This window comes from Megalobrama amblycephala, linkage group LG11, assembly GCF_018812025.1.
Source record: "Megalobrama amblycephala isolate DHTTF-2021 linkage group LG11, ASM1881202v1, whole genome shotgun sequence".
Taxonomy (NCBI): domain Eukaryota; kingdom Metazoa; phylum Chordata; class Actinopteri; order Cypriniformes; family Xenocyprididae; genus Megalobrama; species Megalobrama amblycephala.
In genome coordinates, this window is record NC_063054.1 from 35,832,334 (window position 1) to 35,854,891 (window position 22,558).

A 22,558-nucleotide genomic window follows, 5' to 3' on the forward strand; every position below is an offset into this window, starting at 1 on the left:
TGAATTCTAATAATGCATTGTTGAAAAACTGGAACTCTCATTACCGGTGGAAAAGGACACACACATGCACACACAGAATGCATTAATTTAAGCCAAGTCTCTACCTGAGTTTAACTACTCACCACCAGTCATTCCCAAAACTACAGCTCGACCTCATTGCCCCAGGATATATATCCCACACACATACACACACAGGAGAGCAGCTCCTCTCACACTCCTATTAATTAACCACATTAACATACGAGCACAATGACCCAGTCAAATGACCCGGGGCGAGAGCCGTTCAACTTCATTAAATGTGAAGCCGTCACCCTCCGCGGTCTCTCAGCGGCGCTATTATCTCATTCTCACCGCCACATAACTTCACACGTCACTCTCCCATTCAATGTGAGACATAAACAGGCCAGCTAATTAGAAGCGGTTTAATAATGACCTGCAATAAACCAAAGACACTTCATAACATTTTCTAAAAATCTGACTTTGGTTTATTGTACTTTTTTTTTTTTTTTTTTTGGCTGTTTTTAGTTTTACACCTCCCTGACCTTCAAATCACATGCCTGAAGGCGTTTCAGAGCACTTTAAACTGATTTCAAAGCAAGCAAGAAAACAACTAAATTTGTAGTTGAACTATTGATAGTTTTGGTGAACTCTCAGATGCTTATTCAACATCTAAGCAGGTATTTCTCACAGGCCATCTGAATATTTACACATATAACTGAAGCTTTAGCATGACATGCCAGTCAATGCAATCATGTTCCATTATTAGTGATGCAATTTCATTCTCAACATTAACAAGATGTACCGTGATATTTCCAAAGAACACATGCCAAAAAAACTACAGTTCAAATGATGTTAGTATGCTAAACTGGGCCAAAGGGTGAATAACATGCAAACTGAATCTCATGATTCAGACCAAAATCAGAACCATTACTGTTATACTAAAAATGACAATTTTCATTAATTTAATGTAGGGGGAAAAATCTCATTCTCATGAATGTAATGAAAAAAGATGTATTATTTAATTTGCATAAGTACAATTGTAAATATTCATCATACAGACTTTAAAATTATGCTGATTTTTATGTAATTGTGACCATACTGTGTTACAGAAATGAGCATGAGAGCATTGCATATAATGTACGAGAATTTAATTGACATGAAAATAATATCATAGTGCAAAAAATCTTAATGGTCCTTTAAATAGGCCTCATTTTCGTCATGAAAAATGAAACTTCTTATTGTTTTTATTTGATTTGTTTGATTTCATTATAAAAGTCACCCACAAATACACACTTCAAAAGTTTGGTAAGATTTTTTAAATGTTTTTGAAAGAAGTCTCTTATTTGCACCATTTATTTGATCCAAAATACATCCTGTGATCAAATCTGAATTTTTAGCATCATTACTCCAGTCTTCAGTGTCACATGATCCTTCAGAAACCATTCTAATATGCTGATTTGCTGCTCAGGAAACATTTATTATTGTTATCAATGTTGAAAACAGTTGTGCTGCTTCATATTTTTGTGGAAACTGTGATGCATTTTTTTAGGATTCTTTGATGAATAGAAAGTTCAAAAGAACAGCATTTACTTAAAAATATATTTCTTTGGTAACATTATAAATGCTTTTACTGTCACTTTTGATCAATTTAATTCATCCTTGCTGAATAAAAGTACTTATTTAAGTACAATTTTTTTTTTCTTACTGACTCAAAACATATATAAACATATAAAACATTTAAAAATATATATTTAAAAAAAAAAATCACAATCAAGCAGACCCAGTAAAGAAGTCAAGACAAATCAAAATATCTCCTTGGATAAAAGCTATTGGACAGCGATTAAATTATATGAGGTTTCTGTTTGACTGGTTTTAATAGCCGTTCCTACTCCACTTGTGGTATCCAACTGCATCAGACAGCAGATCATGTGAACTCCCATTTGCAGTTGCCAAATCTCATCAGCATTTATTTGCTTAAACTAAAGTTAGCTCATATTTGTTGCACTGCTAACAGTTGCTGTCGCGCACGTCGCCTCAAATCTCCAATGCGGTGAAAACTAATGACTTGCAGTGGTTTTGTCGCTGCAAATCGATGTCAGTGTGAACGACCCTCAAGCTCTTTCATGAGAAAAGTAGTTTAACAAGTGCACAACACAAAGTTCAGCATACTGTGATATACAATAATGCTCTCAATCACACACTAAACATTCTGGATACAGGTCTTTTGGTTCGGCACGCATGCATAGGCTACCAAACGAATGCAGCGTTATTTTAACCACTGTGCGGCTGTATCCGAAATCGCATACTTCCCTACTATATAGTTTGTGAAAAACAGTATGTGACAAAAGTAGTATGTCTGAATTCACAGTACTCAAAAAAGAGTAAAGTACCTGGATTGTATACTACTTCTGGTGAGATTCTGAAGTGTGTATACGATGGACACTTTACTATCCCATTAGGCCACAGGAGAGAATTTGTGAATGGCAATGAAGCGACGCAACTGACGCTGTTTAGGTCACATGATAATGACAACATGGCGAATGTAGTACGTCCAGATTCATACTACACACACTCATACTATATAGAACATACTTTTTTAGCAGTCGTGTAATAATTACTTGTTCAAAATCACACCAGTATTTCCATTTTGTATATAAAGGATCATTCTGACAGCAAGAGAGTCTCCGTTAAACTTCACAGACTTCACTAAAGAAGCACCGGTGCATGCATGTGACTAACAGATGAAGCACAATAAAATGTGAGCGCAATAATTCTGAGTAAAATATACATTTTGTTAAAAATACTTTGCATCCAACAGTGGAAGCAAATCTCTTCCCCATTCACAACAGCACTATAAAATGCAGAACGAAGAGTGTTTTGCAGCCGGTTGCAGCAGTATTGACAGATTTTTAATCTAAAGACAGTTTGCTCAGTAAAGCACTGTTTAAATATATAGTAAGTATAAGGTGTTTAAACACAGATGTGTATCCACAGTGTGTTAACAACCATCCTATAATGGTAAAACTCCACTAACTCCTTTTTTGTAATCCCCATAAATCATAAACAGTCTCTCCAAACAAGCGGTTCCAGATTACGCTCTTATGCAAGAGCCCCACCCATGACTACTGATGGAATCTGCCCTATTATTTTAGCTCTGCCCCTGAGTGAGCTGTATACAGTTCGCCATGTTTATCTCCTTGCCAGAGCATTTAACAGCAAATAAGAAATGTATTCTTATTAAAGCTACTAAAGTTATTTAATTAAGAGCAGTGAGTGATTTTCTGTTTTTCTTTTGTTGTTCGGTTCATATTGACAACATACATATAGCAGTAGGTACTGTATATTATGCTGCTGTCACTTTATTTCACAGATCTAATATACGCATGTGATTTCTTTACTCGTTTATGTTCACAGACATAACCAACTTTGTGTGTTTTTGACATAACCTTATGTATATTTGACAGATAAAAGGGATAGTTCACCCAAAAATGAAAATTCTGTCATTAATTACTCACCCTCATGTCGTTCCACACCCGTATGACCTTCGATCATCCTCGAAACACAAATTTTTGTCAAAAGATATTTTGTATAAAGATATTTTTGATGAAATCCGATGGCTCAGTGAGGCCTCCATTGCCAGTAAGATAATTAACACTTTCAGATGCCCAGAAAGCTACTAAAGACATATTTAAATCAGTTCATGTGACTACAGTGGTTCAATCTTAAAGGTGCCCTAGAATTAAAAATTGAATTTACCGTGGCCTAGTTAAATAACAAGAGTTCAGTACATGGAAATGACATACAGTGAGTCTCAAACTCCATTGTCTCCTCCTTCTTATATAAATCTCAATTGTTTAAAAGACCTCCGAAGAACAGGCGAATCTCAACATAACACCTACTGTTACATAACAGTCGGGATCATTAATATGTATGACCCCAATATTTGCATATGCCAGCTCATGTTCAAGGCATTACACAAAGGTAGCCAGTATTAATGTCTGGATCTGTGCACAGCTGAATCATCAGACTAGGTAAGCAAGCAAGGACAATAGCGAAAAATGGCAGATGGAGCAATAATAACTGACATGATCCATGATAACATGATATTTTTAGTGATATTTGTAAACTGTCTTTCTAAATGTTTCATTAGCATGTTGCTAATGTACTGTTAAATGTGGTTAAAGTTACCGTTGTTTCTTATTGTATTCACGGAGACAAGAGCCGTCGTTATTTTCATTATTAAACACTTGCAGTCTGTATAATTCATAAACACAACTTCATTCTTTATAAATCTCTCCAACAGTGTAGCATTGGCCGTTAGCCACGGATCACAGCCTCAAATTTATTCAGAATCAAATGTAAACATCCAAATAAATACAATACTCACATAATCGGAAGCATGCATGCAGTATGCATGACGAACACTTTGTAAAGATCCATTTTGAGGGTTATATTAGCTGTGTAAACTTTGTTTATGCACTGTTTAAGGCAAGCGCGAGCTCCGTGGGCGGGGAGCGTGAGCATTTAAAGGGGCCGCAACCTGAATCGGCGCATTTCTAATTATGCCCCAAAATAGGCAGTTAAAAAAATTTATTAAAAAAATCTATGGGGTATTTTGAGCTGAAACTTCACAGATACATTCAGGGGACACCTTAGACTTATATTGCATCTTGTAAAAAAAAACGTTTGATGGCACCTTTAATGTTATGAAGTGATGAGAATACTTTTTGTGCGCCAAAAAAAACCAAAATAACGACTTTATTAAACAATATCTAGTAATGGGTGATTTCAAAACACTGCTTCATGAAGCTTCGAAGCTTTACGAATCTTTTGTTTCGAATCACTGGTTCGGATTGTGTTTCAAACTGCCAAAGTCACGCCCCCCAGTGGTGAACCATTGAAATTTAGAAACACTTATGATGTAATGAAGCCTCACTTACTGAAATCACGTGTCAGTTTGATACATGTTCCGAAGCACTTTTTCAAAAATATCTTAATTTGTGTTCTGAAGATGAATGAAGGTCTTACGGGTGTGGAACGATATGAGGGTGAGTAATTAATGACAGAATTTTCATTTTTGGGTGAACAAACCCTTTAAGTACAATAAGACGTGTAAGAGAAGTTAGTTTAATACTCACAGGACGCGCCGTCTGACACCCAGCTCGGATGTGTACACTCAGAAAACCATATATGAGAAGTTTAAACAGTTATGAGCGTGGCCGCGATAGAGATGATAATCAAAACCAAACAGATGTTTTTGGCAGAGTATCTGAGGCAAGAGCTGTACAGGCTCCGCCCCTCTTCTGGGAAGCAGGGCGGAGAGCTGCAGCTCATTTGCATTTAAAGACACATGCACGAAAACAGCATGTTTTTCCTTCCACTCAAAAATGGGCATTCACAACATGGTATAATAAATGATCTGTGGGGTATTTTGAGCTGAAACTTCACAGACATATTCTGGTGACACCAGAGACTTATATTACCTCTTGTGAAAAGGGGCATAATAGGTCCTCTTTAATTAAGAAGAAAAAAAGCAATTTTATTTTGTGTTTTCCTCCTGCTGTACCGAAAACACACTGAACTGAGACTTCAAAACCTAGGTTCTTACCGAATCATAACATTTGTGTGCCGTTACACCCCTAGCCTACTGAACATCAGTGCAAAATTGATTTCTAGCGATCAAAAACAGTGCGTGCGCGCATTTTTAAGACAGTATGATATGCATGTGTAGATCTGGCAGACAGGTCTGTTAGTGTCACTGCGGAGGTTGCACTCGGGTTAGTTAACGCTAACCGTACGATTAACAGCGTGGTCATGACACTCACGCACACACTCAGTGTTCGAGTGGTCTACTGCGGTCACTGCTCATTTCCTGCCCCCCAGCTCTGTTCCCAGGGTTCCTTGGGGCGACCTGTCTGGCCAATTACCTGCTGAGCTGTAATGAGCTGCCAAGAGCCAAACACACACACTCAAGCACACATTCCTACTGTATCCACATGAATTATTTTCTCAATCCTCACATAAATGCAAACACTAATTCGGTCTTCCTCACACACTCAGACGGAGGGACACACACACACACACACTGCGGTTCATGGCCAGAAACAAGAACGACTCTTATTCTCCAGTGGTCAGGTTTAATGAAGCCGAGTTGAATTAATGCAGGCGAGCTGTGCTCCGCAGACGGATATAGAGTGAACGTATAGAGCTGAGGAGATGTATAGGGAATGACAGAGAGATGGGGATAAGCTGAGAGTGATGCTGGCAGAGAGACGAGTGCCGTGTATAAACAAAACCGGTGAAATGGCACGATGCCTCAATCACCTGAAAAACTGACATTATTGCCATCCCCGAGACCCCCCCGCACACACACTCTCATACATACATACATGTATCTAGTCCTGTGCATCTCATGAAATCATATCCAGGTCACATTTAAGCCAAAAACCAATATAAAACGGTAAGAAATGACATTTTTCGTAAATAAAATGAAGCCTGTTTTAAGGACCCGTAAGATTTTTTTACATTACTTTCATGACAGTTAACCACATTTTGACCCCAAATTCTCATTACTGTAATGCATCTCGATATTTTTTACTTCTGACTTTTTGGTTGCATTTTTCTCAGTGAAAATTTTCATTAGAATCTGCAACATTAAGAATGTAACAAAAATACTACATATATATACCAATATATATTTAATAATTACAGTAATGAGAATGAGATTTTTTGCATCATAGTAATAAAAATTTAGAGAAAATATGCTTAATTTCCCTAGAAATTAAATAGGCTTCCTACCTATTTTAATTATCAAATTCCCAATTCCATAATTTGAAAATGTTTTGAATTTTTATTCTTATGATGGTTGTCATTATATTCTATTTTTTTTACTGTATTACAGTCCAAACTACTGTAGTATAATGATTTTTTAAAAATAATAATTACAATTTTAGAAGTTTATTTTTGTATTATGGAAAATGTTTAGCCCTCATGAAAATATTGACCTGAATGGTCCTTAAAATAAGCAAATTATTCATAAATTCTTTGTTTTTTGGGGGGTGAAACACGAGCTGTACATGATCTTGACAGGTTTCATAAGATTCACCAATTCATCAAATACACAAGTTGAGACAGAGCTTTTTCCCAGACAGATTTCTACACATTTACAGAATGATTCAAAACTACTTACATAAATATTGTTCACTATGTGAAATGTCACTCAAATGCTCATCGTGACACACTAAAAACACTGAACTCGTGCAAAGGATGATGGGTACACTCTGACAGACAGCAGGCCATTTAGCATCCAGCTCACCCAGACACCCCCCCACCCCCCCACTGCTACAGTGCCTGGGGGGGTTTCCACGGTGACGGGCCGTGTCAGCGTCAGGCGCTCAAATCTGCCAGTCTGCGCTACAGCCCTGCCATCTGATTGGCCGTTGCATGCTGCTATGGAAACTCAGGCGGAAGGAAGCATGGAAAGGGGGGCGGCCACGCCAAGCGGAGTGTGTGTGCGAATGTGTGTGTTCTGGTCTTTCCTGGATGCCCCTGCCCTCATGGGACCTCTGATGCAGATGTTTATAAAAACCTGAAAACTGGTGAAGTTTGAAAAATGCACGACAGAGACTAAGATCAGCTTGTACGGTCTGTTTGTGTCTAAGAGAATCAGCGTCTAATCAACTACTGTAATCTTCACTCGGCCGAGTAACACCAGCTAGTGACCAGCTTAAATCCATCATGTTGGTAGTTACGGTAAGTAGGCAAGTATTTGCAACAATAACCAACTTAACCAACTTGTGCCAGTAACAGACTAGCACCGCACATCTAAACCAGCTGGGCCATTCTCAAAAAAATTAAAAAAAATAAAAATAAAATAAAATAAAAATAAAAATTGGTTCAGATAAACAAATTAAATTTGAGAAACTTTTCACATTTAATTTTGTACAATTTCAAGAAATGTTTTGTTTAAATATCTTGTGTAGTGAAAAGCTAACTAAATCAAGTAAACAGAATAAAATCCAAATGAAACTCTTTTATTGAACTACTAGGTAGAAATGGCACATTAACCATTTTAAACATGACTAACGTTTTCTTAATATGTGAAATGCATGGGATGAGTAGCCACAAAAACTCATAAATATAACAGAGATTGAACATTAAACACTGACAAGCCTTTACCTTTACTCCAAAACACTTTATAGCTATTAGTATAAATTAATTGTTAAAATGCATTTTCCCAATCCATTTTACAAATAAACATAATGAAATTATGTTCACAAAATGTTCAAAAATTGTGTTGATTTTGCTCATTTTAACAAAGTAAATTAAGTAGTATTATTTGAGTGTTCCGGTTATGCTCTTAAACTTTAATTATAGCTTAACTAATATAACTATAAGTTAATTAAAACTATTCTTCACTGAAGGACTGACAGTTAACTTGCATGTCAACTTGATCATTTTGATTTTTTAAACCATCTTTAGACATTCTGACAGTATCAAATACTATTGCAAGCAAGACAAACCAACTAACATCACAGAATTCATCAAATCCACTGCTAATACTCACCGATATTTGCGCTGCTGTCGATTTCCCTCCAAAATGATGTCACTTCCTGTAGGATGACATCATACAGGAACTGGCTTTTGTTTGTTAAAATGATTTTACAAGACTGGAAAGAGAAAACAGAATGGAAAGTGATATTAAAACTTAAACATAACTATGATTATAAATCAATTTAAAAATAATAGTTTTTTGTTAGTTTTAATTAAATAAAGAAAAAAAAAAGAAGAAACATAAATAATTACATTTTAGAAATAGGGAAATTATTTTAAATTCATGACTGCGTCATATTTTTATTTAAAAAAAAACAGTATGATTGGTCGTGAAATTGTGATTTTAATATTTTATAATAAGACAATAGGGAATGAAAATGTACTTAATATAGGAAACTGGTCTAAACTTTCTGTTTTCCACACAGCTAATCGCAGTGTTTTCTGTCCATTTACTACAATAAATGCAGATTTGTGTGGATCACCAGCTATGAATATGATCCGAATAAACAGCAGTGTCTGAAAATAACCTTCTTGATTTATCCAAGAAGGCCTCAGTTATGGAGTCTGTGGTTGAGAAGAATCTGTTGAAACTGAGTTTCCTACTGATATCCAATCCAGGGAAAACTGACCCAAGGAAGCTAGAGGGGTCAATTTGTGTCTAAGGGAGTTAGTGTGAGTGTGTGTGTGTGTGTGTGTGTGAGTGTGTTTCTGGGCTGTTGCGGACTGGTTAACCCTTAAGTGTTTTGCCCTGAGGACGTCATTAAATGTTCAGCAGCACACCTGGGAGGAGCTGCAGCTAATATGAGTGAGAGACTCTAAATGCTACACACACACACACACATTTATATATATAACTGCAGTCAGGAAGGAGCGTCATATCCATAATTGATGGTTGCTTTTTATTTGAGGTACCGTGGGACATGGGACTGCAGCCTAATTTGATGAGAAATCGTTTTTTAAGGTTGTTACTTTGGTTTGACACGTCTGCTTTGAGCCGCCTGCCTCCCTCTCAGCTCAAACAGCACTCTGCTCTGATGGAAGAATTAAAGATACATGTGAGAATAAATCTTACATGCAGGAGAGAACAGTGCAATATAGCACATAAAGGTGTGTGTGTGTGTGTGTGTGCACGCATTTTGGTGGATGGGACCAAACAATTCCTTAAAAAAACCTAAAAAGTCAAAGCAAAAAAAAAAAAAAGAGCTCTACATCAGGAAATTAAATTCTAGCCAGCTATTTATTATTCATTTTATTATTTGTAGTTGTGTTAATTAAAGTTAAATAAACTGTAAATTATGCGTGTGCTCATTATGCTAATGACATATGCAGAGCGAGCGTCTGTCGAGGGAGGGTTCAGACCTTGACTCCACAATCGCAGCATCTGAATGTCTAATATCTCACACTTTATATAGTGCATAAAAATACACATGCCAACAGTACATTTGTTAAATTTTCGGAGGAAAATGTGAGCTGTGAATGGTTTCTAAGTCCCCTAAAGAGACAGTTCACCCAAAAATTTACATTCAGTGATCATTTACTCACCCTCATGTCGTTCCAAGCCTGTATGACTTTCTTTCTTCTGTGGAACATAAAATAATTATTTTTTAAAAATATCCATACAATAGAATTTCAATGGGGTTGTTTGACAGAATAAAAGATTTGGAACACACGAAAGTACAAAATTGTCATCTCTTTAAGTCTCTTTAAACACTTTCACAGTAAAAATGCCCACATATTAACACATGCAACAACTTTCTTTCATACATATTGATATCATTCACACATCAGCAACAAATTGGTATTAAAACTGGAAATACAGTAAGATAGTAAGAGAATTTATGCTGTATTCTATAATTTATCAAGTCATTTCTTCATCTGCTCAGATGGAGAGATGCTAATTTGTTCAGCAATTGTCCAATTTGACAACATTTCTTTCCTCAGTGTAGATCACTGGAGATAAACATTCCTCAATCGCTTTAAAATCATGTCCTGTTCACACGTGACCTACAAAGATAGGTCTCAAGTCCCTCTCAATGCATTCAAACTGTCAATTTTTGGGATTGACAAACGCATTTACTAACAGGTGTGAGTCTGGAAATGTCCCGTTCACACAGCATCTTACAGTAACGTCTCGAATACGGTCTGTATTAACGTTCAACGAGAGTCAAGCCCGTATACTCTTTCCAGTAACAGTGCAGTAATATCAAAGATGGCGACGTCCATAAAACTTAAGTCTTATCACTTTTTGACACAATAAGAGTCCAACTGAGCCACTCATCCGTCTAATCTGAATTAACCGACAGAAGCTTCGATGTAAACGCGCTAGCTGGACGCATTTAGGCTAACCATCGCACTAGCGTCTAACGTCCTTGCAGTGTCTCGCGCATGACGCGCCATTTTGAGTCGCGCATAAACAAAACAAAACTGAAAGGAGCGGCTTCGGTGGAGGATAGTGATTGGATCTAAAACCTTCAGATGACACAAAGCTCACATCTCCGTCGCGGTAAGTTACCGAAAGTGAAACCACACACACGAAATCCCTCTTTCTCGCACAGTATGACGTGACAGACAACTAGTTGTCCAGTGCGGTTCCGTTCACACAGCGCGGGGTTTCGGAGAGTGCGGTTGCGAGTCCTGAAAATGTACGGGTGTGAGTCACTCCCGTAAATAACCGTATATAATATAATAACCGTGTCCGAACATAACCGTATTAGATTCAAATACAGGAATGACAACCGTTCTGCTGCTGTGGGAACGTGGATCATGAGTCTATGTAATTTTTCACTTCTTTTATTGTTCACCAGGCAAAAATCATAAGTCTGATCACTTAGAAAAGTAAAAGGACACCATCCCCCAGTTTCACAGACAAGGCTTCAAGGGTTAGTTCACCCAAAAATGAAAATAATGTAATTTATTACTCAACCTCATGTTGTTCTACACCCGTAAGACCTTCGTTCATCTTCAGAACACAAATTAAGATATTTTGATTGAATCCGATGGTGAGGACTCTATAGACAGGACAGCAATGCCATTATAACTCTCAAGATCCATAAAGGTACTAAAACACATTTAAATCAGTTCATGTGAGTTCAATGGTTCTACCTTAATATTAAAAAGCGATGAGAATACTTTTTGTGTGCCAAAAAAACAAAATAACGACTTTTCAACAATATAGTGATGGGCCAATTTCAAAACACTGCTTCAGAGCTTTATGAGTCGAATCAGTGATTCGGAGCGCCAAAGTCATGTGATTTCAGCAGTTTAGCCATTTGATAGGAGATCCGAACCCTGATTCGATTCGTAAAGCTCCGAAGCAGTGTTTTGAAATCTACCCATCACTATATTGTTGAAAAGTCGGCATTTTGTTTTTTTGGCACACAAAAAGTATTCTCGTTGCTTTATAATATTAAGATTGAACCACTGAACTCACATGAACTGTTTTAAATATGGTTTTAGTACCTTTATGAATCTTGAGAGTTACAATGGCATTGCTGTCTATAAAGTCCTCACCATCGGATTCAATCAAAATATCTTAATTTGTGTTCTGAAGATGAACAAAGGTCTTACGGGTGTAGAATGACATGAGGGTGAGGAATAAATGACATTATTTTCAATTTTGGGTGAACTAACACTTTAAGGATTCAAATACAGGACTGACAACCGTATTCTGCTGCTGTGAACGTGGATCATGAGTCTGTGTAATTTTTCACTTCTTTTATTGTTCACCAGGCAAATATCATAAGTCTGATCACTTAGAAAAGTAAAAGGACACCATATCTGAAAAAAGTTGCATAATTTAAGGCATCAGTTCTGTTGCACATACAATGGTGCCATAACACAGCATTTCTGTAGCTTAAACAGTAAAACATGACACTAGCAATGGCAACATCATGGGTTCGATTCCCAGGGAATGCATGAACTTTGGAAAAACGTATTCCTTGAATGCTTTGGAAAAAACTGTCTGCTAAATGTAAAAGCCACTTATGTGTTAAAGTTTAACACATAGGAACACATTTTGGGGGTTGTTTAAACCACTTAACCTGATTAGGAGCAATAGATGCTAGTCTAAACAAGCCCCAAATTACTAAATAATGAGTGCATGTGCTTATTGGATGGATTTACTGCTAAATCAATTTGTCCCCATCTACAGTACATGTTTGTGCCTGAGTTTTCCTGTAAAGCGAACAAAGCGAACATTGTGATGTAGGGTAGATTTCAGAGACAGTCTGTCTAAAATAAGGAAGAATATCAAGATGTGAATTAAAGGATCTCTTTAGGCCTTTATACGAGAGCTTAGATTTCCTCAAGGAGACATTTTACTGTTGGATTGTCTATTAATATTTAAGATCTCTGTAATCGACAGTCAAAAAGATTTTTAAAATCAGCCTTGTTGGGTTTGAGGAAATCCTGTGTTTATCTCATAAAAACTACTTGCTTAAGATCACAATCCAGTGCGTTTCTCAAACGACGCTCTCTTAAAGCTCACAGACAGATCAGTAGATAAACAAGTGTCTCTCGTGCATGTCAGGGGTTAGGATCTGCTCACCTCATGGGTTTACCAGCTCAACCACAGCACAAACCCAAGCCCCAGAGCTCATCCTGTGGAGAAACATGCATTTATGAGCGACATAACCAAATTTCATAGTATGAATTTCATGAGATAATAATATCCGTTTCTCTTACACAGAAATGAAATTCAATAGAGAGCAACTGGAGCACAGTGTTGGTATTGTTAGCTAAAACTATTAACATTTTTGGTAACTGAAATAAAGTTGAAATAAAATATAAATACGAGTTAAAAACCTTTCTAAAAAGTTATAAAATTACTAAAACTAAAATAAATTAAAGCTATATATATATATATATATATACATAGTTAAATTAAAATGACAAAAGCACATGACAAAATTACTAAAATTAAAACTGAAAGCTAATTCAAAACTTATAAGTTTCTCAATAAAGTCTCACATTGTTTTCAAATATACCAAGATACCAAGTGTGCAATCAAAAGTCAGATATCAATATGAACTCAAACTTTTCTCGCCAAATTATCTAAGCTTTTTATAGCTCTGTAGGCTACTATGTGTGTCAACAGTTGATTCATTTGTGTCTATTTTTATTCTCTACAAAATAATTGAGCATTGAAAGCAACTTTTTTCTTGAGCTGAAACAGGGAATTATGGGAAATGTAGTTTGTCATCAGCCTGTCGCCTGCAAAACAAACAGTACAGTCAACATTCACAATGAAAATCTATGCATTTATGCATTCGACAAACTTTTAGGCAAAGCGACGTGATGCATTTCCTGGGAATTGAATTGGTGTTGCTTGGTGTTTTAACAGAAAGGGCATGTTTAGAAGAGCTTAACTATAAGTTTTAACATAATTTTACACATTTGCATGCTGAACTAAAACCAGATTCCCTGGGTATCGAAGCCATGTTCTTGGTGTTGCTAGCATGCTCTACTGTTTGAGCTCCAGAAAAGCTTTGCAAACAGCGATGGCTATTTTTTTAAAAAAGGGCTCTTCGACATATTCCAACCAAACTTCCTGTTTTAACAGGAAATACTTTAACACAGGAAAGAAAAACATGTAGGAATAAAGGAATAGTTCAATGAAATATGAAAATTCTGTCATCATTTACTCACTCCCAAGTTGTTTCAAACCTGTATGAATTTGTTTCTTCTGCTGAACACAAAAGAAGATATTTTGAAGAATATGGGTAACCAAAGAGTTGATGGACCCCAATGACATCCTTGATATGGATAAAAAAAATACTATGAAAGTCTATGGGGACCATCAACTGTTTGGTTACCCATATTCTGGTTACCAATGCAGTGTAAAGACACCAGAACTAGGGTAGCACTGTACAAGTGCATCAAAAGACTGAGAGCCTTTCGGATCTATTGGAATATATAACTGAGTATCATCTGTGTAGATGACACATAATACTGTATTTACGAACAACTGAGCCTAAAACGCACATGTACAATGAAAATAAAATAGGCCTAAGTATAGAACCCTGTGGCACACCATTATGTAATTTAGCTGATGTAGAACACAAATTTCCAATGCAAACCGAATATGATCTATCCTTCAAGTATGATTTAAACCAGTCTAAGGCGGTACCTTTAATACTAACATCTTCCAAATGCTGCAATAAAATGCCATAATAATTTTTTGTGTTCAGCAAAAGAAAGACACTCAAACAGGTTTGGAACAACTTGATGGTGAGTAAATGCATTTTCATTTTTGGGTTAACTATCCCTTTAACTATCAGTCTTTACATAATTTTACACATTTGCACGCTGGAAACTAAAACCTGATATTACAACCCCATAGCAATTGCGTGCTGCTCTATAAATACAGATTTCACAAGTCATCACAGCTATAAGTCACACAAAATGTCAATACCATGAGCCATTCATAAGGCCTTATGAAAGATGGAGATATTTAGTGCCTTGTAAATACATCTGAAGCCTGTGCTAAGGGTGTATAATGATGTTTACAACAGCTGTATTAAAACTGCATGCACTCACCTGTGTTAGCAGAGGCTAGTCCCTCTTCCCTTAGGCAGGTTATGGTTCTCGCTCTCAGTATGGCCCCAGGCCTCGGTTCTAACACACTCATCCAGACATATCTCCCATCCCTTAGTTCAACTCTCTCTCTACTGCTGTCTGCCGCTCTTCATCTCCCTCTTTCTTTTGCTTTGTTTTCTTTATAACCAATTATACCTTCCTTTCAAGCTATTACCGCTTGTTGTCTCATCCCTTGACCACAGTGATCCCCTCAGGTTGTAGTTTCCAGCATGCTGATGGGCGCCATGATTATGTAAAGACTAATGGTTACTTACATTTTTCTGTATTGACGTATTTCCTATCAAAACTGGAAGTTGAAGCAGAACACGTCAAAGCCTTTAGTTCACATCAAAGCCATTTGCCTTGATTAGATACTTGCTATTGCTAAGAGACATGTGAGAAACATTCTAATTTTAGTCAGCAAACAAATTATATTAAAGGCGCTAATCACATATGAACAAAAACATAATGTACAAAAAAAAAAACTAATTTTATTCCTTATGCACGTTTTGGAGAGTGTACTAATCTGCAATACGTTGCAAAATGTTTCCTCTTGAATGTTTGAACAACATCCTGTAGATGCAATGCTTATGATTATGGTGTCTGCTCTCTTAAAGACATTTATCGCAACATAAATATAATGCTTAAAACAGAGTGAAATGACACGTGTCTTTGGAGGAAAAATGTACGTGACAAGTTTAGAAAAATAAGAGACAAATACTTTTAAAAAACAATCCTCGTTTCACATTTTATCAGATAAGTCATCCAATGCAAAGAGCAGTTGTGCATTTGTTGCAGCCAAATTAATTTTTGAGCTGCTCACCCCTCATTTTAACTCTTAAATGCATACCTCGGTCTTTAGTGACCCAGGACGTCATTCACTACCCTCCTCCTCATTCATTTTTTAAAGTTAGACATCAACCTTCTTGGTATTTCTCAATCAATTCATTATAAAGAATATAACAAGAAAAAAATGATAAAATTATAAAATAATGCCTAGTTTTGTATTCATTTTTTGTAAAAAATTGTATAGGGTCGCTAACGACCCGAGGTGTGTATAAGTGTATGTATATTGTTTCTGCACAACAATAATTGAATCTTAGGTTACGGAATAAGTGCAATTCACCTTTATTCCACAACGTGGCAATGTCTGATACACAATGCTGAAGTGACGACTCATTCAGACAGAAAACGAAATAATAAGAAAAACATGAAATGGCTCAGTGATTTACTGCAGAGCAAGTACTGAACGCAATCAAATATGACTGTAACTGTTACTGGATGGATCTGGTGAAGCTGTTAGCTATCGAAATATTGATTTTGAAGATGTTGAAAATTATATAGTTTTGAGAATACGTTTGAGATTGTGAATGGGCTCATATTCGTGACCTCAAACATAAAACTAGCCCATTATTTGCTGAATTTACTGGGAAATGAGCTCTGACGAGGACAGTGATGATGGCATAAAACATCTGCTCAAACGGAGCCCTTTCAAGCTCCAAAAGGTAACAAAATATGGTTTATTTTATTCTTCTGTAATTGTTACTCTAATATCAGAGGAGTTTTATATTATAGCGACAGGTAGAGATCCATCCGTGTTAGATATAGATCCGGGTCGATAAAGACCCGAATATGTAATAATGATTGACGAAACAGTCATGCATTTAAGGGTTAATTTAGTTTAACTTGATGTACTAAAATAACTCAAATAAAAATGATATAGACATCAGGGGCATTTCCTCCGAAGAGGCAAAGGAGGCAGTGTCTCCTCAAAAAAACTGGATCAGAAAATAATCGATATTACAAAAACAAAACAATGCAAATATTACAAATTGTGACATTAAAAAGTGTAAAAGTCACTCGTTTTTATAAAGTAACAGTGTCCAACAGTGACACCCGCAGCGGGAGGCTTGCCTCCCCTGAGCCCATTGACTTTAAACAGACCTCCCCAAAGCATGCGGTGAGTTTGATGGGGGGTAATTGAGAATGAATGGGGGAAAGTCATGAGACAAGAGGCAATGCCTCCATCGCACTATGATTGAATATGGTCGGTTATGATGGACATGATTGGTTCATGCGATAAATCTCGCCTCTTGTTTTCGTGCACATTCTCGCATTAGCCTGAATGAAGACAATGATGGTGTTAATAGGAAGACTAATTAAAGGTCCCGTTCTTCGTGATCCCATGTTTCAAACTTTAGTTAGTGTGTAATGTTGTTGTTAGAGTATAAATAAAATCTGTAAAATGTTAAAGCTCAAAGTTCAATGCCAAGCGAGATATTTTATTTAACAGAAGTCGCCTACATCGAACGGCCAGTTTGGACTACATCCCTCTACTTCCTTCTTTAATGACGTCACTTTTTTGACTAACCTCCGCCCACAGGAATACACAAGAGTTGCATTTGTAGAGTGTGTTTGTCGCCATGTCGTCGAAACGCTGTTATTTTCATCCCGCAGTCCAATCACCGGGTCTGATTCCGGCTCAAATTGATAGGGTAAAATTAAAGACATGTTTACAATAACACTGAGCGCCTGCATCTCCGCGTTATGGTAAGAGGCGTGACCTTTTCGGGCAAGATGCGCTAAGCTGCTGTCGAATCACAACACAGGAACCGCTGGCACAATCAGAACTCGTTACGTATTTCTGAAGGAGGGACTTCATAGAACAAGGAAGTCATCAGCCCGTTTTTATGACAGTGGAAACAGCGCTATACAGATAAGTAAATTATGTGAAAAATACTGTGTTTTTTTACATGCGAAACATGAACACATGTTATATTGCACACTATAAACACAATCAAAGCTTCAAAAAACCACGAAAAACAGGACCTTTAAAAAGTAAGTAAACAACTCAGCCTCTTAGATATCACCACTTTGTCACATCAAAATCAAACTTGAAATGGCCTGAAAACATGAAGACTGTGGGGGGTTTCGTGAGCAATCAGCTTGGGGAAATTAAAGGTACATCTTTGTGTCTGTCTGTGACCAGTGCATACAAGCTTGATAACTGCAGAAAATACTTCACAAATAAGTTTAATACTTCACAAATAATATATAATTGTTTAAATTGTTACTACCTTTAGTTATTATTTTGGAATAAATGTAAAAAAATGCATAAAAACAATACTTGGTTTTAATAAACAGAACATTACATAGTGTAAAAATACAAATTAGAATTGTATTTGGTCTCTATTTTTTATGTAATGTTTATTTAACCAGGAAAATTAAACTTAACAGGGACATAAATTTACATTTATATATATATATATATATATATATATATATATATATATATATATATATATATATATATATATATATATATATATATATATATATATATATATATGTGTGTGTGTGTGTGAGGACTTTGCCTCCTCATTTTAAAACACCACCACACGACACTGATAGACATGTACAGAAACTACTAAAATGACAAACACAAAAAATTTAAAATAGAAAATATAAAAAACTATAATATAAACTATATAAGTAATACCTACAATAAGAATAAAAAAAAACATTAAACATATTTAATTAAAAAACATGTTAACTTTTAATATTTCATAAATAATATTTTGCTACCATTATTGGCACTTTATTAATGCATGTGTATAAATGCTTTGGCAATATAATGTAAAAACATTCATGCCTACTTGAAATACTTTGACATGTTGAAGCTGTGACAGTATTCCAGCACTCTGTGCTGTTGCTATCAGTGACATAACCGCTACACAGACCGTGTTATGTTACGATCATACGCGGCTTTAGGGCGCAAGGCCTGACGGGTCACGATCCCGACGTCCCGCTCATGGCAATCCGAGATAGAAAAACACTCACTTCAGACGCTAGTCTTGTCTCTTGCCTTGCACTGGCGTATGATGCTAAGGGGCTAATCCACATATTAAAGCTAATTTATGGAGATCCGGTAAGCACTGCCTTTAAACATGCAGTCAAATTAATATTTAAATGTAATTCCTCACCTAAAGAAATAAAACATGCTAATGGCATACTAATTTAGTTGCAGCTGCTGTAGCTCAGAGGTTGATGGTCTGATTTCTCAAGGCCGAGTATTTAACTCCGCAGCCAGAGAGTAAAGAGAGAATTTTTCTTCCCGCAAATGAATTAGTAAATAGCGAGTACGTGTTTGTAGAAGCTTGCTGGATGTATTCGTGTCAGATAGTTTGTTCATTACTACGTACGTCCTCTCGGGCCAGAAAGGGTCACGTTTTAACTTCAACCTCATCTCACGCAGGGAAACTATTTTTTATGCAAAACTGATTTAATTACGACTTATAGATGTGGAGGGGAAAAAAGCAAAAGGCAACGAATCGTTCGGATTGGCGGGGAAGTTGCGCATTAGCCGTCACCACCTGTGGCTGTTTTCTGTAATGGCTTTTCATACGGTTCCATGTGTGTGTCTAGGGGAGGATGAATAAAACAAACGGAAATATGAAAATATAGACATTGGTTTGTCATTGTGTGCTGTCCTCCAGGGGTGCAACTGGTATTTGCATATTCATATTTTCGACCGGATACATGAATAATTTCCCTCTCACCAAAGGTTAGGGCTCATTAATTAAAGTCCAGCAATTAGAGAGAATATTTTCTATTATTAATTGTTTTTTGTGACTCCGCATGGAGCTGTTATAATTTATAACTGACCTGAACTCGCCTTTCTAGTTTCCATCCGGTTACCACTGAAAGCCAGTTCACCTTGGGCAATGACAATCTCCAGCTTAACCTCTCAAAGAGCCGCCACAGGGCAGTTCCTCCAGCCCAACAAACAGCTCCTCCTAGATCTTCCACAGGGAATTGACTGTGCACAAATGAATCGGACCACAGAATGAGTGCTTACTGAGCTCTCGAAGAGCAGCCGGTTAAACAAATCATTGATGTGAACCAGAAACAGATTGAGGGATGCTGATGTGGACAATTCGGGAGTTAAAGGTGAAATGTGACATTTTTTGCAATACTACGGAGCAGTCATGGCCTAATGGTTAGAGAGTCAGACCCGAAGGTTGCAGGTTCGATTCTCAATACCGGCAGGAAATCAGGTGTCCTTGAGCAAGGCACCTAAACCCCAATCGCTCCACGGGCGCCACAGCGAAAATGGCTGCCCATTGGCTTGCGTTTCCACCGCCAACAGTACCCTTACTAGACGTGGTGTATGCCGAAAAGTACAGATCGACATCATTCTCACGCGAAGAAGAAAGTGACACGGTAAACAACAATGGAGGACATACAGCAGATCTTGTTTTTCCTTCTCGCATGTGGCTGTTTGTGTTGCAACGGTATTGTGTTTCAACTGTATATTTGAAAAATGGCATTCCCCTTGTAGCACGCGCATGTGACAATTCTCTGTCAACCAATCTGCAGTGAGTCTAGCTCCACCCTTGAGGTACCAGACTACTGTGCTAGGTACCCCAACAGAAGGGTCCCAAAAAAGTGGTACGGTATGGTTCGGTATTTTGGTACCATTCACAACTTCTGACAATATCGAAATGGAAATAATTGTGTACCGTACCGCTCGGTGGAAACGAGCCATTAGTGTCAGCAAACATAGCCCCGCCCCAAACTCACGTCATTGGTTGAGCCAGTGTCACTGCATTAAAATGACAATATTTTAACACAAAAAAAAATACACACTTTGGCAATAAAGAAAAAAATTAGGTGACTAACCTGTGGTTTTCAGGGTTGATCCTCAACAGCATCCTACATTACCTGGATGAAAAACAATCTGAATAAAACTTTAGTTGAAAGTTTAAAGTTAACATATTAATGTATGCAAATATCTATCTATCTATCTATCTATCTATCTATACTCACTATAAGGATGCAGTCATGGTAAAGCTGAATTTTCAGCATCAATTTTCAGCATCATCTCCAGTCTTCAGTGTCACATGATCCTTCAGAAAACATCAAATCCACTTGAGCGAGATGTTTGCTTCAGTTGTCAACAAATAAGGTTTGAGCATTTGGTGGCGCTAATGCACATATAGCAGTTTTGTAAACCCAGCATTAAACACCAAAGAACGAAGCATCTGGAACAAACTGGACAGCTTGAAATAAGATGTTCAATTAATTTTTGAAGGGTACAAATTCAGCTTGTGTTGAGTGAAATAACATCTGACATGCAAGTATGTGACTTGTGTGCTCAACAAGTTTCTCATGAAAAGCGATGTGTGCATCTGAACATGCCCATTGCTGTCTCTGCGTTTTAAATATATTTGTTGATTTCAGGGCGAATAATGATGGTAAATCAACTTGGTCCAGACGGCTTTAATCTTAATTAATTACCTCACAGTTTCTGTGTCTCAAAAAAAAAAAGTTGTGCAATATTTATTAAATCACACCAAAAATTTTGAATGTTGAGTGGGGGGGGGGGGAATCCTTGAAATTTTCATCAAACGTATTCTAATCAGGCAGTCGTCAGGTCAGCTAATGAGATGGCAGGAGTGAGGGCCTGACACTGCAGGCTCTGCCAAATGACTACCTCCCTCTCTCTCTCGTTCAGTCCGTATCACTCTCTCTCTCGCGCATGCTTTCATCATTGCTGAAGCTCATTAGTCCATCTTTCAGGCTTCCATTTGATTATAGTTTCACTTTTTTAAAAGTGAAAAATATTTCACTCATTTACTCTCATTAGTCCTCAAGGTCATCGTTTGAAGCCGCTCCTGTCAGTGTAAGATAAATCGACCCTTCGCATCCTCTCCCTCTCTCGCTCACGTATCTCCTTCAATGCTTCAGAAATGTCTCTCGCTGTCCTTTTGCTCCAAAGTTACGCCGCTGTAATCATCTCTTCCTCTCGTCCCTCTCTTTCGCTCTCACCTTCCTGACAGAAACTAGCAGAAAGGCAAAGTGGAAGACAAAGACATAGAAAAAGCGATAAAGAGAGAGAGACATATAGTACTACTCATGCAATTTGTGACATATCTTTATATAGCAGAAATAGTAAGAGTAGTATGCTGTTTTGTATGTATGTTTAGATATATATGTGTGTGTGTATATATATATATATATATATATATATATATATATATATATATATATATATATATGTACACACACAATACAGTTCAAGATTTGTTCTGTTTCTGAAAAACGTCTCTTAAGTTCAGCAATATTCAGTAATATTGTGAAATATTATTACAACTGTTTTCTATGTGAATATATTGTCAAAAGTAATTTATTCCTGTGATGCAAAGCTGAATTTTCAGCATCATTACTCCAATTTTCAGTGTCACATGATCCTTCAGAAATCATTCTAATATGCTGATTTGCTGCTCAAGAAACATTTATGATTATTATCAATGTTGAAAACAGTTGTGCTGCTTCATATTTTTGTAGAAATCTTTTTTTTTTTTTTCAGGATTCTTTGATGAATAAAGAGCATTTATTTGAAATTAAAATCTTTTGTAACATTATA

The 22,558-nt window shown here is 36.8% G+C and overlaps 1 protein-coding gene across 17 annotated transcripts in view; it reads right to left on the reverse strand.

Moving 5' to 3' along the window:
- Positions 1-22,558, reverse strand: part of tfap2d (transcription factor AP-2 delta (activating enhancer binding protein 2 delta)) — a 113,645-nt gene that overhangs the window by 68,870 nt on the left and 22,217 nt on the right. For 11 of the 17 annotated variants that reach the window (XM_048207751.1, XM_048207747.1, XM_048207752.1 and 8 more), the window contains 6 exons: positions 20,959-21,974; positions 20,812-20,853; positions 19,795-19,948; positions 13,100-13,152; positions 10,096-10,132; positions 8,567-8,669 (listed from right to left, as the gene is read on the reverse strand). The gene's annotated coding sequence lies outside the window, so the exon portion shown is untranslated. Of the gene's footprint in view, positions 1-8,566; positions 8,670-9,522; positions 9,585-10,095; positions 10,133-10,634; positions 11,177-13,099; positions 13,153-19,794; positions 19,949-20,811; positions 20,854-20,958; positions 21,975-22,558 lie in introns of those variants that run through there. The other 6 variants (XM_048207748.1, XM_048207745.1, XM_048207754.1 and 3 more) reach the window with 6 other exon arrangements.